Raw genomic sequence first — 16810 nt, 5'->3', positions numbered from 1 at the left:
TTATAAAATATATAAAAGAAATAATAATAATAAAAATACATATAGCAGGACTAGAAACTTGTTACGAATAGATACAGCTAGGTGTGATAGAATCTAACAGTTCTATATCTATCAGAAATATCACATCTGGCTGTATCCATTAGTGACTATGTCCAATATCAAACGTTTTCAGAAAAGTGCTTTTATCAATATTCCTCGTAGGAAAATATAATAGTAACTAAAATTTGCATTTATAACTGCAGTGGCAAGATTGTTAATGTCTTCAGCGGCAATAGTCGACGATAGCAAAGAGACTGTTTGAAATTGGTTTGCCACTTTTTTAAAACCTATTTTCATTTATAACTCATTTTATTTTTCATTATTTTACTTTTTTCTTAGTGGCAAACCTATTTGAAATATCTCACCATATGATTAATTAATTAACTAGGTGTGTTTTTTGTATGTCTGAAAACTGAATATTTCTTTGCATGATAATTTTTTAATCAATTTTTTATGTTCAAGTATAAACATTGTTGATTAGACTAATGAAGATTGTTCCTAACGATTCATCCTCTTCATTACTTAATTTTTCAATATTAAATTGTTATAGAATAAATATTGAAAAAGAATTTTATGGAGTTAGTCATACTGTCAACCAAAGACTTGAGCAAATTAACCAAAATAAAAAAACTAATAATCCCAACAAAATGAATTAAATGAAGTTATAAAAATGGCACACTCACCAAATTACGTGTGAATTATTTTTTAAAACATACTTTTTATTTATGTATACATACCCTTCATTTTCCACTACCTCCTACGACGAATTCGAAGTTTTTCCTTACTATATATTCAATATTTAGTAAATGTAAAATATACTAAATAATATATCCTCTACATACTGGAGAGGAAGTAATATCCTTAAACGTCCAAGATAATAAAAATAATTAATTAAAAACTATTAAGTTATGTATAGTATTGTAAAGGTCGACATCCCACTGCAGCGGCCGCAGCGAAGATGTTGCTCTAACCCACTTGAGAATGGACCATACTGTCTTCATACACTCTCACCTGATCAGATAACTCCTCCCTCTACCGTCCTAACATTGTCAGTCCATTCTCATGATTAAGCATTTTTTTGAAGAATGTCCTCACTATAGGGGTATTCATGATGTTGTGTTAAATGTTAAATGTTTTACCATGTTAAATGTTATAACTATAAGATTGTGAGCAGCCCTATTTGACGTCATGTTAACCGTTAAATGCATAAGAGCCCCTAGCGGATTTTCTCAGCAACTTGTTGTATAAGCCTTTATGTTTATAACCTTCCTTCCAGACCCTCATGTTATTGTTTACTTCAGTTTTGATTTAAGTAATTAATTACAACATGCCTAGAGTGAGTGAAAAGTGGAATTTGTGTGAAAGTTTAGCTTATGAAATGAAATGAAAAAATAACTTTATTCTGGGACATATGTCCCCTAAGAATAATTACATGGTTCATATAGTGAGATTTTTATCTGGCGAGCGTTTACAAATTTTCAGATAGTAGAATGAAATTACATTGTTTTTCTTTTATCAAATGTATCATTGAATTTATCCATTCTGGTTTAATAACAGGGATATGAATACCACAAACACACGAAAAAACTGAGCTGTCACAACAACAAAAATGGCGGCGATCTCAACTGGTCTATTGTGTGACGTCATTCTCCATTTAACAGACCAAGTAACAGACTCTCAGCCATGTTAAATGTTATTTCGTTTTACCACGGCAAAAGAAGGCAATTTTTTCGATTTAACATGAGTTTTTCCATTTAACACGCTTTAACATGTTAAACCAAAGATTATGAATACCCCTTATAATAAATGGGATGGGACTAACCTCAAATTTATCTGAAGCTATCACAGATGGCGAAGCTTAGGACAGAATGGTGTTCAAATTTTTAAAAGTGATTCACCTACTTTCTAAATTATAGCTCTTCTTCGATTTTCTATTTTATTTATTTATTGCAATTTACAACTGTATTTACAGAATAACACATCAAGTAAAATTGGCGTAAGATCAAAACGGAGTGATACAGGCATTTACAACAATAAGCAGAATAGGACTAACCTCGAGCTAGATCGATTACATGTATACATTAGGGTTAGGGTCTTTATGTATGATTTCATTTGTGACAATGTGGAGCCCCAAAGCTCAACTCCGTATATCCAGATAAGCCTTATAATTGTCATGTAGATCAGTCTTTTGTAATGGATTGGATGTTTAGACCGTTTTAGACCTCCTTCGATTTAAATTTATTTTTATTATTTTTTTTTTTTTACATTGGTGGAATCATGCACATTATTCGTTTACACAACATGTATGCGTGAGTGTAGCTTTATAATGATAAGAATCCACAAGCCTTGATGATCGAAATGTTTTACGCTTTTAAATAAGACCAAAAAATCTACAATGTTATATTTAATTTGTTACCTGAAAGCAGAATTGGAGGTAAAATACAATTTTTTTTTAAAACTTTTTTTCAGAGCGTTCAAACAAATTATATTTTTTTGTTTCTATTCCTAATCAGTGTTTTTTTTTTGGTTTATCGAAGGATGGGTTACCAGCTTGTTACTTTTAAAAATTAGAATAATATACAGAAGTGACTTAGCAGACACAAACTTCTCCCAATTACCCGAAGAAATTAATGCAAATGAAAAGCACATAATTTTTAGTTGCGGGCGCTTCAAAAATATATATGCTGATCTGTTAATAAAACTTCAAAGGTTTCCTCGCAGAGTTAGTTAGCGGAGCCAATTTGAGTTTCTTCTCCTGGAGCAGTCACTTTGAAAGTCTTCTTAATAAGCCCTCTTGGAAACATTTTCATCCCATTACTGCCTTAAGATTCCTATTAAAATTAATATCTTGAATCATTTGCTTGTAAATGTATCTCTACATTTATTTTTTCATGTAATTTTTTTTTTCAAATCTTATTTTTTTCTATGCTTTACTTATTGGTTTAACGAACTGTATACTCTCGGACTTCAGTCTCTGAAGATATGGTTGGATAAGGATTGTTCAAGATGAAGTATATATCATATTAAACTTGCATAAATAAACTTTCATATCTGGGCTACCTTTAAGCATCACCTTCAAAGATACCTTCCTTCAAAGATACGAATGAAATTTCATTCAAATCTGTTCGAAATAGAAATCTAATGATTCCGAAACATGGTCCTCTGAATCGCAGGATATTCCCACTGGTTTAAAAGACGTCACGTTCTACAAGTGGAATCGATGCATGACTTCATCAAAAAATGGTTTACTAAATTCCACTCCTAACTATCAACAGTTAAATGTACAATAGCTTACAATGTTGGAGAGTTAATTAAAATTATGAAGTTGGTCAGGATCAAACAGTCGAAACACTGCTTAGAATTGATCTCAACTAAAACAACCCTGATGAAACTCGACAAAGTGGGACGAAACGTCAGCAATTAAAAAGTTGTTAACTATTTTTTTATTATTTATTCTTATTTTTTATAATGGTCCAATGTTTTTTCGGTTTGCTCTGCAGACCTTGTAGACCTTTGGCAGCCCAAACCAGCCTTCTCCACGCCTGCCTGTCTTGGGCTACTTCTTTCCAGTTTGGTGCTTGTAGCTCTTTCATATTTTTGTCGATTCTATATCAATCCTTTTTTTTTGGCCTCTCACGTGGTCTCTTGCCAACTATAATGGCATTCAATGTTGTCTAAAGACGTCCTGATGGATTGCTTCGAGCCACATGTTCTGCCCATCTTAACCATTTTTTTCCTTTATTATGAGATATTGCCTAATCAATTTCTGCACGCAGTACACTTTAAACTCTTCACCATGTGCTAAGGCTCTTATTGCAGATCGGTCCTGTAATAAATAATAAATTAAAAATAAGTGTTACCATGTAAGGCCAACTAGGTATTAAAGAAATTAAAAAAAAGTTGATTACTTTTATTGAATAATACGAAAACATTATTTTATATGAAGGAAATAAGAATATTGTTCTAGCGTATTTAGTGCGGCACGTGTCTATTAGCGACTTAGATTAGATTGAGCTTTCTGAAATTTAATAAACTTTAATTTTCCTTATTATGTCAATTATGTTGCAGATCTAGCTTCTACCTTAATATCCATCTTTAAATTAATAATTCTGTATTCGTTAGCATAAACTGGTTTCTAACATCGCTTTACAATCCTCAAAGTAGAGCTTGAAAGTCCAATACTTTTAATTTAATTAAATTATTAGAATTATCTCCTTTGGCTTAGCAAATTATTTTAAACAATAATTTCTTTTTCATTTGCCGTATTAATTTGTTTTGTATTAAAAAAAAGGAATTTTTATTTAAGATAACTTTTACAAAATTGGCGCTAAAAATACATTCGTTACATTTTAATAAATTTTTGTATATGTTTATTGAGATTTACAACTGTATATAATAATACATTTAGTAAATTTGACATAAGTTTATAATGGAGATCACTCCATCAACAGACGTGTAGAGAAACTACCCATTGATAGCACTCTTATAACGTTTTTACATTACAAGGTCTCGTAGCCATCTTATTTTCAAGCACCTCGGAAATTGTCAGGAATGGGAAAGGGGACAAGGTTAGACACTGGTAGGTTTGGATGGTTAGGGAGTTTATAATGGAAGGAATGATATCTGGTTCGGGCTAGGTCGGTTACATAGGGAACATTAAGGTCAGGTAAAAACTTAATTTAAGAATATAAATCTTAAAATAAAGTTTATAATGGAAGGAATGATATCTGGTTCGGGCTAGATCGGTTACATAGGGAACATCAAGGTCTTTATGTATGATTTTATTTGTGACAAAGTAAGGAGCGTCGAGGATTTTACGAAGGATTTTGGATTGTAAGGATTGGATACGAAGGGAATTCGAAGGTTTAGTGGATACCCATAGCTTAACTCTGTATGTCCAGATAGACCTTATAATAGACATGTAGATCGGTCTTTTGTAATGGATTGGAAGTTTGGACCCCAAAACTCAACTCCGTATGTCCTAATAGGCCTTATTATATTCTAATAAATTTAAATTTGAAAAAGAAATCTACAAATATTTGATAATCGATTTCAATTCTTATTTAGGTCCCTAAAACATTAGACAGTTTTTCTCTTGAAATTGTGAATTATATGACTTTGTTTTATTGGTTTATACGCGCTGTTTGGTCAATAAAATATTGATTGAATTCTAGAATCCCTTAGGTGGGACATAAAGCTACCACGAAGTTCCGCCTCCTATATCGGTCTTTTGGGAGTTTTTTTAATTCTGGACCATGACCAGCATCTCAACTCCACGAGCTTCTCTTTTCTTACAGTAGAACATTTAAATATTTATTTAATTTATTAGATAAATATTATGATATAATATTTATTTATTAGAACATTTAAATATACAGAGAAAAATAAAATATTTCGTTAAAGGCCGTAGGCTCTTATTTATTAGCAGGCCCTGTTTTTTAAATTTCTTTTTGATTTTGTATTATAATGAAGTAACCAAACTAAATATTATTATTATTTAACTATATATTTTCAATTTTAATTAAAATGATAAGTAATATTCCTCAATAAAGAAAAAAGTCTCCCACTCTAACTTTGACTCACATGAATAAATAATCGACGGACTCCAAGGGAATTGTACTTCTTTATAATGAGCGACTCGAGAAATCGATTTTTTCTAAGCAGTCGATGCACCTGCCTATCTAAGTTGTCAGGGAAAAAATACCCAAACCTTTTAACATATAAATCAGATAGAAAATTCCCTAGTTTCTTTACATCATGCCACAGTGTAATTTTTCTTTTTTTTTTTTTAATATTTACAACTGTACATTATAATACATTTAGTAAATCTGATCTAAGTTAAATTGGAGTGTTACAGGCGTGTAGAGAAACTACCTATTAGTAGTTAGCGTGTAGATTGTCAGGAATGCAAGGTTAGAAACTAGGGGGTTTGAGTGGTTTGGGAGTTTATAATGGAAGGAGTGATATCTGGTTCAGGCTAGATCGGTTACATAGGGAACATTAAGGTCTTTATGTATGATTTTACATAATTTATTTTGATGAATGGGTTATACGAAGGATTTTGGATTGTAAGGATTGAATACGAGAGGAATTCGAAGATTTAGTGGAGCCCCAAAGCTCAACTCCATATTTCCACATTGGCCTTACATCAGTCTTATGTAATGTGTTGGAAGTTTAGACCGTTTGTCTAGTAAGTGCTGTAATAGTCGGAATCGACGTGCAGTTTCCTGTCTTTTCAGTCTTTTGTGAGGATTCCAGGTTAATCGTTTGTCCCGATGTAGTCCATGGTTGCGGATCTGTTCGACAGGGGTAAGAGTAACATCATTAAATGAAACTGTAGGGCAGTCATACAGTGTACTTACTTATATTTTTTTCACTATTATAAATAAACGAAAATATGGACTTTCGTGGAACTTGGAGTCAAAATATTTATATGTATAAATAAGTCGACTCGGAATAAACAATTGTTTACAAATGTATGGATTCTCTTTGAATATTTGCAAACTAATTGATCAATAACCGTAGACTGTAGCTAGATTAAATGCCAAAAGCATCGGTCTTCAATTAATTCCGAATCCGGTCTCGGCAATAAATGGACTGTGGATCGGGCCCTGTTGGAATTGGTTACCAATTGTTGTCCAATCCCTTCCACAGTTAAATGTACAGTATGTTGTTCCAACAACAATAACTGTTGTCATGCTCTGTTGAAAAATTGGTTGTAGGACTGTCAGACTGAGTTGGTCAGTACACAGTTTCATTTCATTCTAAAAAAGGAATAATTATTCTTGGTCGATTTTGTTTATTAAGCATTTAATACGTTGTATACACTTGAATTGAATAACTGCTTGTTTATTCATAAATAATAACAACAGAGTACACAGCGAATAGAACAATATAACTAATAAACAGATTTAGTGAAACCGAAACTATCTAATAATAAAAATTAACTTAATCCAAAATTAAATTTAACACACGCATAAAGTAAATAACTAAAATTATTTAAAATATAATTATAAAAAAAACTGAAACAAAAACATGGATGAAAGTAATTAAAAACATACCTAAAATTCTCATGTAAAAAAAAGAAGATTCAGATTTATAGATGTTGAAAGAAGATTCCACAACGACAGAAAAACATTTTTATTTTTAAAAATTTTTTAATATCTATGATTATATAAAGTCCAAATTTAATTCCAGTGTGTATAAATTGATGCATAATTTAATATTGTAATTTACTAACATTGTCTATTTTAAAATAACTCTAGTGTTCGAAATACTTAAAATAAAATAAAAATCTATGAATCGTATATGGCATATCAATCTACAATTTAAAAAAGCTTAAAAACAAAAATAATTAATTTAAAATATTTTTATTATTTATTAGGGAAATAGTAGGTATATTTCATTTTAAGCAAACAGAACATTAAAGCCTTTGAATCTCTCATATTATGAACATGGATACTAAAATTAATGATTTCTAAAATTAATTTTAAATTTTAGCAATTTATGTTGGAATATCAGGTCACTGCTCTTTGCTAGATCCAAAACTTTTTTAATTTTATTTTTTCAACAAAACTAGATAATCAATTTCGACAATTTGATTTCCAGTTAAAAAAAAATTAAAAATCTGTGCTGGACATTTTTTAATATTTCTATTTTGTTTTAATTTTCCAATTTTTATAATTAAATATCATAGTAACTAAGATATTTACAACTTACAAGCAATTACTTCGTTGTTGTATTTTTTTTTTCCTGTAACTGCTTAAATTTCTCATTCATGCCGTATTTCTCCTTTCCAGTCAGTAACCAAAACTGAACCTATTATAAAAGTTTTATTTAAATTGTAAACACTAATTAAATCTCAAAATATGTATATACACACACATAAATAAAAAGAAAAGAACCAAGAGAATAAATAAATAAAAAGATAATCGAAATTAAATTATAACTGTCAATAAATACCTATTATCCTTCTACTATAAGCAACACAGTAATAACTGTTATTATTGTTGTATTTGCTTCAATATTGTTTTTAGAATCTTAAATAATTTAAATCAATGTCCAATTGAAAAAGAAGAATAATGCATTAAGATGTATTGAAAAAATTATACTGTAAAAATATGGATGTCAATGGATTTCTTTCACGATTAATAAAAATAATAAATATCCATGATTTTATTTTTTATGAAAGTTCTTTGATGCAATAATTTAATAGTGAATAAGAAGTTCTCAGTAATTCTCACTCTTAGGTTTTTGTCTTCTTGCTGGAAGATGTGTTGGAGAGGTGTTTCTGAACTGATTGATTCAACTGGCCTGGAAGCACGAAGTGTTTCGGTTTGATTTTGTCTTTTTCATATATATATATTTTTATTAAAGAACATCCAAGAGAAATCTCTAATACCTTTTTGCAATATGATGAACAAAGTTATTTCACCTGTACTTAGTATACAATTATTTTTTTTATTTAAATGAAGGTTACGCTAGTGAATAAATTAATAGATATTTATATTATATGAATATAAATAAATATTTGTCTTACGTTGATCTTATTGTTTATTCACTTTAACCCTGGTGTTACTGAACAGAGAACTCAAGTGATAAGCTTTCCTCCTGCCAGGTAGAGTATGCTTTGGGAATTATTATTTTTGGGTTGGAAATATTGACAAAGAAAAATAAGCTTGAGGAAAAAGAAGCTGACAAAAATGAATTAAAGAAAAGAAAAGCAACAAAAATATTTAAATAAAGCAATAATGTTCTATAGATATATTGAACATAAAAATAATTATGTTTCTCAAGGTAGTATCTTTGGTCCCATCCTCTACACCGTCTATACAACTGACATTCCAACCAATCCTAACACTATCCTCACCACTATGCCGAAGACACATGTGTGCTCGCAGTTAATAATATTAACCCATTAATTGTATCCCAAACTCTCCAATCCCATATCACAGCCCTCGATGAATCTTGTTGTAATTGGAGGATTAAGATAAATTCCAACAAATCCCTTCAAATCACCTTTACCCTTCGTCGTAAACCTACAGTTTCATTTAATAATGTTACTCTTACCCCTGTCGAACAGATCAGCTACCTTGGACTACATTGGGACAAACGATTATATTGATACATGTAATATGTTTTTTGCATTAAATATGCACAAATTATTTAAAATATACAACTCTTCTGTAGGACTTACTACAGAAGAGAAAATGGGTTTATTCGCACTAGACTTGGGTAGGAATCATTACATTAGTAACTTGGTAATGTTTCAGTTACACTATAATTGCACTAAGATAATTTAAATCATCCAAAACATAAAAAATTACACTGAAGTAATTGTGAGACACAACTACGATTAATGTAGTTGTAATTCAGATTCTCTTGCTGCTAAGTAATTGCAATAACAGGTACTATTATTTCTTGACCCTTAGGAATTGTTATTTCAGGCCCTTTTTTAATTTAGGCGTTTTTCAAATATTCCTCGATTAGACTATCCCAAGTCCAAATAAAAGAACTTTAATTTCCAATGCTGGATTATCAATGAAATCTGGAGTTTTCTCATTTATGCAAATGCGAACGTTTTCTTCAAATTCAGTTTATTAGAACATATTTCTTAAAACCGTAATCCTAATATTTAGAATAAATTTAGACGTAAGTGCTTGATGATATAATCGATATTATATTTATTTTCTACATCTTGGAAAAAATATAAGCAAACCTTAATATGTTCATAAAACTATACGTCAGCCCGTGATCTTAAACTGAATAACAGATGTTATTTATTTTTAATTACAATTACAATTACTTATGATCGTATTATAATTGCTTGAAGTTCTAGGGGAAAATAACAATTACATAAGAATGTAATTGGTAATTGAAATTATTTTGGTTTAGATTTTAATTGTAATTGTGATCTCACAATTACAATTATAATGATATGTAATTATAGTTTTATTTCTGCGATTCCAAATTAAATAAGCAAGTAATCCTACTTTTTTTTATGTTGCAGATGATACTGAGGTGGAGGGGGGTGGAGAGACTGCCTGGTCGATCCCTACCTTAACACAACCTGTAAGTCAATTTTATTTTACAATTATTACAATTTCTTATTTTATTTATTACACTTTATATAATTTAGAACAATAAGTGAATCGTCTACAAGATCAAGAGTCGGCACTATCTGAAGGATAATTAAGTGAGCGAGAGATCGGACAAGGGCTCGACATTAATTAGTCCTACTCCAGGGTTCTTTAAAGGTACCTAGAGAAGCCCAAGGAGTTGGATGAAAAAGAGCTATTGTTCCTTGCTCATGGGCGTGGATCCGTCCAGAAAGCAGGAACAGGAGGGCTGACTGTCTTTTTTCCTACAGTATTTCCATTTCTTTTTTATTAGTAGATTAAACTACTTTCAAGATAAATTGAATAATATAAAAATATCGTAAACAAGGGAGATCGGTATACATTGGGTCATTTTTAACAAATTAAGATATTTAAATGGTTAGAAATATATGAATAGTAAAAAGATAGAAATTAACATAGTGAACTGTGTGAAAGAAAACGATATAAATTATACAATGGGCAAGAAATACAACGAAATACATGCTAAATGGCTAAAAGATGAACAGCAATACATACAGTAAAAAGTAATAAGCTTAAATAAATATAGAATGTCTGGAAAAGTGAATAAGGAAGGAACAAAGTAAAATTGATATGTGTGTGGGTGGGAAGGAGGAAGAAACATTTTAAATCTACAAGGAAATTTACTGACGGGCGGAATTACTGTCATGAGTGAGTGGAATCTGGAAGGTTGATAGAATGCCATATCGTACAAAATATACGTTAAACCAAGTGGAAATAGTTGCCAGCATATGTAACTAAATATAAAAAACCGTTTAGGTGAAACAAATAAGATACAGAGAATAGAACTAAAACTTTATAAAGTAAATTACAAAATAACTAATGAGAAATAAATAACTGTAAATAGAAAGGCCAGACAATGGTAGGTTTAAAGAGAAACTAAATTTGACCTGATGATTACGGTCTAAAACTAAAATTTGTGATGATAACGGCGAGAAAATGAAAAATGGCTTCAAGAAATGGCCTTTCGTTCTCTAATTCGTGTGCTATTAAATCTCATCATTCAAATTTCAAAAACTGTACATTTTTTGGATTTAAAATACATGGATCTTCTCGAAAATCTGTTATATTCCTCACCTACATCTACAATGCTGTCCTCAGATCCACATATTTTCCTGACCCATGCAAATTATCCATAATCAAAATGATTCCCAAACCTCGAAAGCCGCCAAAACACCCATCCTCTTACCGTCCTTTCTCTCTGTTACCTATCATAGGAAAAATCATTGAGAAACTTATCTCAAAACGCCTGTACCCCATCCTAGATTCCATAATCCCAGATCACCAGTTTGGATTCCGAACATCCCACTCCACTATCTAGCAATGCTATCGTGTGGTTGATGTTGTCTCGTCTTCATTGGAGCGCGGAATGTACTGCTCGGGAGTCTTTCTTGATGTAGAACTGGCTTTTGTTCGAGTCTACAGTATCTTGTATTGTATAGCAGTCCCTGGACTAGACAAACGGTCCAAACTTCCAATCCATTACAGAAGATCTACATGACTATAAAAGGCCTATTTGGACATACGGGGTTGAGCTATGGGCCTACACTAAACCTTCTAATTCCTCTCGAATCCAATCCTTACAGTCCAAAATCCTTCGTAAAATTCTTAATGGTCCACACTTTGTCACAAATCAAATCATCCATCAGGACCTAAATGTCCCCTATGTTGACGATTTGGCCAGAACCAGAAACCAATCCTACCATAATAAACTTTCCAACCACCCAAACCAACTCGTTTCTAGCCTGGCTTCTTCTTCACAGCCTAATAATCCCTACTAGGCGTCTAAAAAGAAGATGACCTCGAGATCTACTCCTTTAGAAATATTTTTGGAGTTCTATCAATTGGTAGATTCTCCACATGTTTGTATCATGTCATAATATCACTTACAGCAAATTTACTTGATGTGTATATATGTATACAGTTGTAAATAATAATAAATAAATTATTTTAAAAAAATACATGGCTCAAGATATTGGGATATATAACATAAAAACATATTACCGAATGCTGTCATAAAACTGTGGGAGTTATAGCTACCTAAGTCAGATGGTCTGGATTTCCACAGAACAACAAACCAAATTTTCCATCGTGAAACTTACTGAGTACTATATATAATCTTTCAATCTCAGGAAATTTATTTTCTCATTTAAGTTCGCCCTAAATCTCAAATGTTTATCAAAGGTTACACCCAGGTAAGCTACATCGATGGATGGTTTGTTTTCAATGTTATTTATTTTGAAGTTTAATGGAAGTTTCTTCTTCCCTTTTTCACACTTCCTTTGATCTGATTCACAGACAATATTTAGTTTGTCGTAAACCACAAAATAAACTGTTCACAGTTACACTGCTACGGCACAATCAGGATCCTTTTAGCTTTTTTACTTTTAAATTGCTAATAATTCATAAAATTTCTTATTTACAAAAAAATTGAATAAAAGAATGCTCATAAATTCGACTTTATTGGTAATTGAGTCAACCCAATCGAATTTGAATGATTTTAGTTCTGAATATTAAGGAATATAATTATGGTTCAAATGAGCTATCTTCGAGAAGATAAGATGCAATAAACCTAGGCAGTTGGGCCTCGATGCTGACCAAATCACCTTTTTGTGAAAACATTGATCAAGAGAAATTGCGTTGCTTATTGTTTGGGTTGTGTAATAAAAAAAGCTTAATTATTTAGTTATTGCTGATGATAGTTTTATTATCCTTTATCTCTGGTTAATTATGGCAGTATTAAATAAAGATAATTTATAGGTCCAATAAGCCTCCTAATTTTTTCACAAACTCCACTTTTTACAAATATATGGAATACTAAGACACCTTTGATATAATAAAAAATCACGGATGCTTTTGACGATCTAGTTAATAAGTAAAAAGTGACATGTCATATATTTCTTTAAGTATTTTTTTTACCATGTAAATTCAATTGAATCTCGCATAACCACCATTTTAAATTTTATCCACAAGAACAGAAACGAAAAAAACAAGCGATTGTCGATTCTAAGAGTGGAAGTGTTACGAGTCTTTTGAAGGTTGATACATCTCATTAAATTTTCAATTAAAAGTTGATTACTCTTATTCTTAATTAACATTCTTCAAGGTCCAAGTTTTTAAAGAACAAAACAATATCATATTTTTCATCAAGATTGGAAAAAAAAATCAATGAAACGCAATTAAAAATTAAATCTGGTGGGATGCACGCATCGCATATTTTTTCACAAATTAGACTTCTTTATATTTATGGTAGCGAAATTTCCTCGCATTACATATTTGTTTGGTTAAGTAAAATATATAATTGTCATGTTTTTGTGTTTCCATTGTTGTTATGATAATAATCAAAACATTATGACTGTTGCCATAACAACTATGGAAACACAACAAAACGTTTATGAAAATTCAGAATTTAAGCGCGGTCTGTATAATTGCGGCTTAACTGATATTAAACATTAATTCATTAAGCATTGATATGACGACTTAATTGTTTTTTAATGTACCAATATTATTGTATTTTTACTTGATACGATTTCCCTGATTTGTACTTATATACTTCTGAACTCTTATATCACTCTGCAAACAAAATAGAGTAATCAAATTACTAAAAATAAAATAAATATTTTATATATAATTGTATGACTTCTTCGATATTGGATTTATTGTTTAAATAATTTTAATTGTGTCCATTTAAGGCTCGAACATTATTTATTAATATTTTAAACGTCCAACGTGTCAGCCGCCCTCAAAGACTGTTTATTAAATAACAGCCTTTATTATTCATTATTACAATTTTAAACATTATTAATTATAAATTAGCATACTTTAATATAATTTTATAATTTTACACCTCCCATCTAACTAATAAAATTTTATGGTTGTTATTCTGCCCAAGTCTGATAATTTTATTCAGAGTAATCCATTAAAACAATACCTAGTCATATTAATTTATTAATAAGCTTGCCTTATCTTATGTTTAATTTCCTATTTTTTCACTCACATATTACAATTCTATCACTCACTTATCAACGTTATTTAACCTTCCTTACAATCAGATCAGCCATATAATAAATTTATTACAAAGTGTATTTTGGTCTAAATTCTTATTTCTTTTATTATTAAAAATCCTGTCAAAGGTAATTATAAATAGTTTGTTTTTTTTAAATTATTTATTTAATGTAATTTACAACTGTACAAAATAATACAATAGGTAAATATGTAGTATGTTTCATATACACTTTAAAATCTAGGGAAGGAACCACCCATTGGTGGTACTTCAAACATTAATTTAAATTAGAAGGCCCCGTAGCCATCTTCTTTTCAAACGCCTCGGAGGATTATCAGGGATTGTTAAGGATGAAAAATTAAGAATTAATGGGTTAGGATGGTTAAGGAATTTGGAATAAAAAGACGCATATCTGTTTTCGGTCAAATCTGCAACGAATGGGATGTTAAGGTAATTATAAATAGTAAGATAAAATTTGACCATATTATTCACAAATTAAGTTTACTTAATATTTCTTCATAGTGTTGGTTCAAATTTATTGGGTCTGTTTTAAAATTCAGTGTAAGATTAATATTTTCTGATATATAAATAAACTCAATTTCTCTTTTGAACGTGTTATTTTCTTTATGTATAATTATTATATTGTAAAAATTAAATTTCTGGTCTGTTTGTTTTTATAAATGATTTGTTGATACATTATATCATTCAATAGTTGTTTTATTTTTTCGTATCTATTTTGCCCTCCAATTGTTGGATACTTGAAATGTTAATAAAGAGCGTTTGAGACTTAGTAGATATTTTATACCTTATCTTATATTATATACTTTATTTTATTGTTTTAACTAAATATTGTTTCTAACTTTTTCCATCAGGTACTTTCCCTAGCAACAAGCCTCCAGTTATCGCCCAAATATTGAGTAATTTGGTTCCTCCAACTAAGATGTGGTTCAGTCCTTTTCCTATTTTTTGTTTGTTTTATTAATCTTATGATGGATCTATAAATTTGCCACCTGCCACAAATCGATGACTTGTACGAATGCTTGGTAAACAAAGGAAGCAACATACGTCGCTATTCACATACTTGTTTTTTCATTTAATTTTTTTTAGCTATTATATTCCATTTTATCTATTTTTACTATAAAAAAAAGAACGAAAAAAAGGCGAAATGAAAAGGAATCGTAAATATCAGCAATGTAAGTAGTAGATGATAAACATTTATATAAATAGCACTCACTACATAACTTATAAATTCCACCTTCGTTCTAAAATTTTTATTAGAGACTTTTTTATATTAATTAAATAGACATATAGACATATGTCTTCATAAAAATATGTCCGTGCTATGCTTAATAAAAAATGCTAAAGTTGATTAACAAGATTTGAAACGATCAATTTACTCCAAATCAATAGAATTTTGAGTTAATAAACAAGAGTTAATTTTTAACTACAAAGTTCAGGAAATTTTTCTATTAATTAAAACACGAAGAGCACAAATATGTATATGTAAAAAGTTCTAAAGCAAACTGAAAACAAACGTGTAGATGCAGCACTTAGATTTGTACTATAAAACCGACACTCAGCGGGTCGGCCGCAAATTCAGGCAAACTTGTACCAGATAATTCAAATAACCCGCCCACACGCTAACATATGAGCGAGTTAGCCATTTTTTGCAAACGTGTAAAAGCACCTGTATACTTCCTAGAATATCACTAATAGCCTTCCAGATGATGAAACAAAAAATATTAGAGTTTGTATACTTGCATGTATAAACTAATACTATAAGCTTATCATCTTCAAAAAAGGTTCAGATAGACAAAAAAAATCCTCGATCAATACCAAAATCTGATCTGTACGAGTTTGAATACCAGACCCAATATCAGGCAGGACCTGAATAGTTGATTCGTAGAACTTTTTATCAACGTTGATAAATGTTGAGTTTGAAAATTTCTCTGCGGCATCAATAGGACGAAACTGAAAACGTTCGAGCTATTTTAAACGATATATTGTCTCCATTTCTGTTAAAAATTAGAGTGAAAACACGTTGTTTAAAAATATCCAAATGGTAATACTAGGAAGAAAGCTTTGTGAAGCTGAATTGTCCAATTTTTGGAGTTCTTCACCCTTATGCACTAGAACTAATACAAGAAGAATAAAAGAACAGGGCTATATGGGCTGTAGGTAACCATTTTTTTAATTTATTTTTTATTATTTTTTTTAATGAGGGGCTGAAGATCTATTGAAGAATGGTGTAAAAACTGGAGAATCAAAATAAATCCTGACAAATCCCACCAGATCACCTTTACTCTCAGTCGTAAACCTCTGCCCTCCTGTCCTACAGTATCCTTTCTAAATACACCACTAATGCCTGTTGAACAGATTCGATACTTAGGACTCCATCTTGACAAGAGACTTACTTGGAATCCACACACAAGATTGAAACGACAAGAAACTGATCGTAGATTCCGATTGCTACAACACTTACTTGACAAACGCTCTAAACTTCCCATTCACTACAAAAAATTAGTATACACTACAATAATCAGACCAATTTGGACATCTGGAATTGAGCTCTGGGGCTCCACTAAACCATCAAATTCTTCCCGCATCTAATCGTTACAATCCAAAATCCTAC

The 16810-nt window shown here is 30.5% G+C and overlaps 1 long non-coding RNA gene across 1 annotated transcript in view; it reads left to right on the top strand.

Moving 5' to 3' along the window:
- LOC136796306 (uncharacterized) overlaps positions 1-10110 on the top strand; it is a 421904-nt gene extending 411794 nt beyond the window's left edge. The window contains exon 3 of the long non-coding RNA XR_010844012.1: positions 10049-10110. This is a non-coding gene — a long non-coding RNA (uncharacterized lncRNA). The remainder of the gene's footprint in view (positions 1-10048) is intronic.
- The last annotated feature ends 6700 nt before the right edge of the window (positions 10111-16810 follow it).

The sequence above is a fragment of the Halyomorpha halys genome, unplaced genomic scaffold (genome assembly GCF_000696795.3).
Source record: "Halyomorpha halys isolate HHAL.00 unplaced genomic scaffold, Hhal_1.1 Scaffold611.1, whole genome shotgun sequence".
Lineage (NCBI taxonomy): Eukaryota > Metazoa > Arthropoda > Insecta > Hemiptera > Pentatomidae > Halyomorpha > Halyomorpha halys.
The sequence above is the reverse complement of the archived record's forward strand: the minus strand, read 5'-3'. Positions and strand labels throughout refer to the sequence as shown.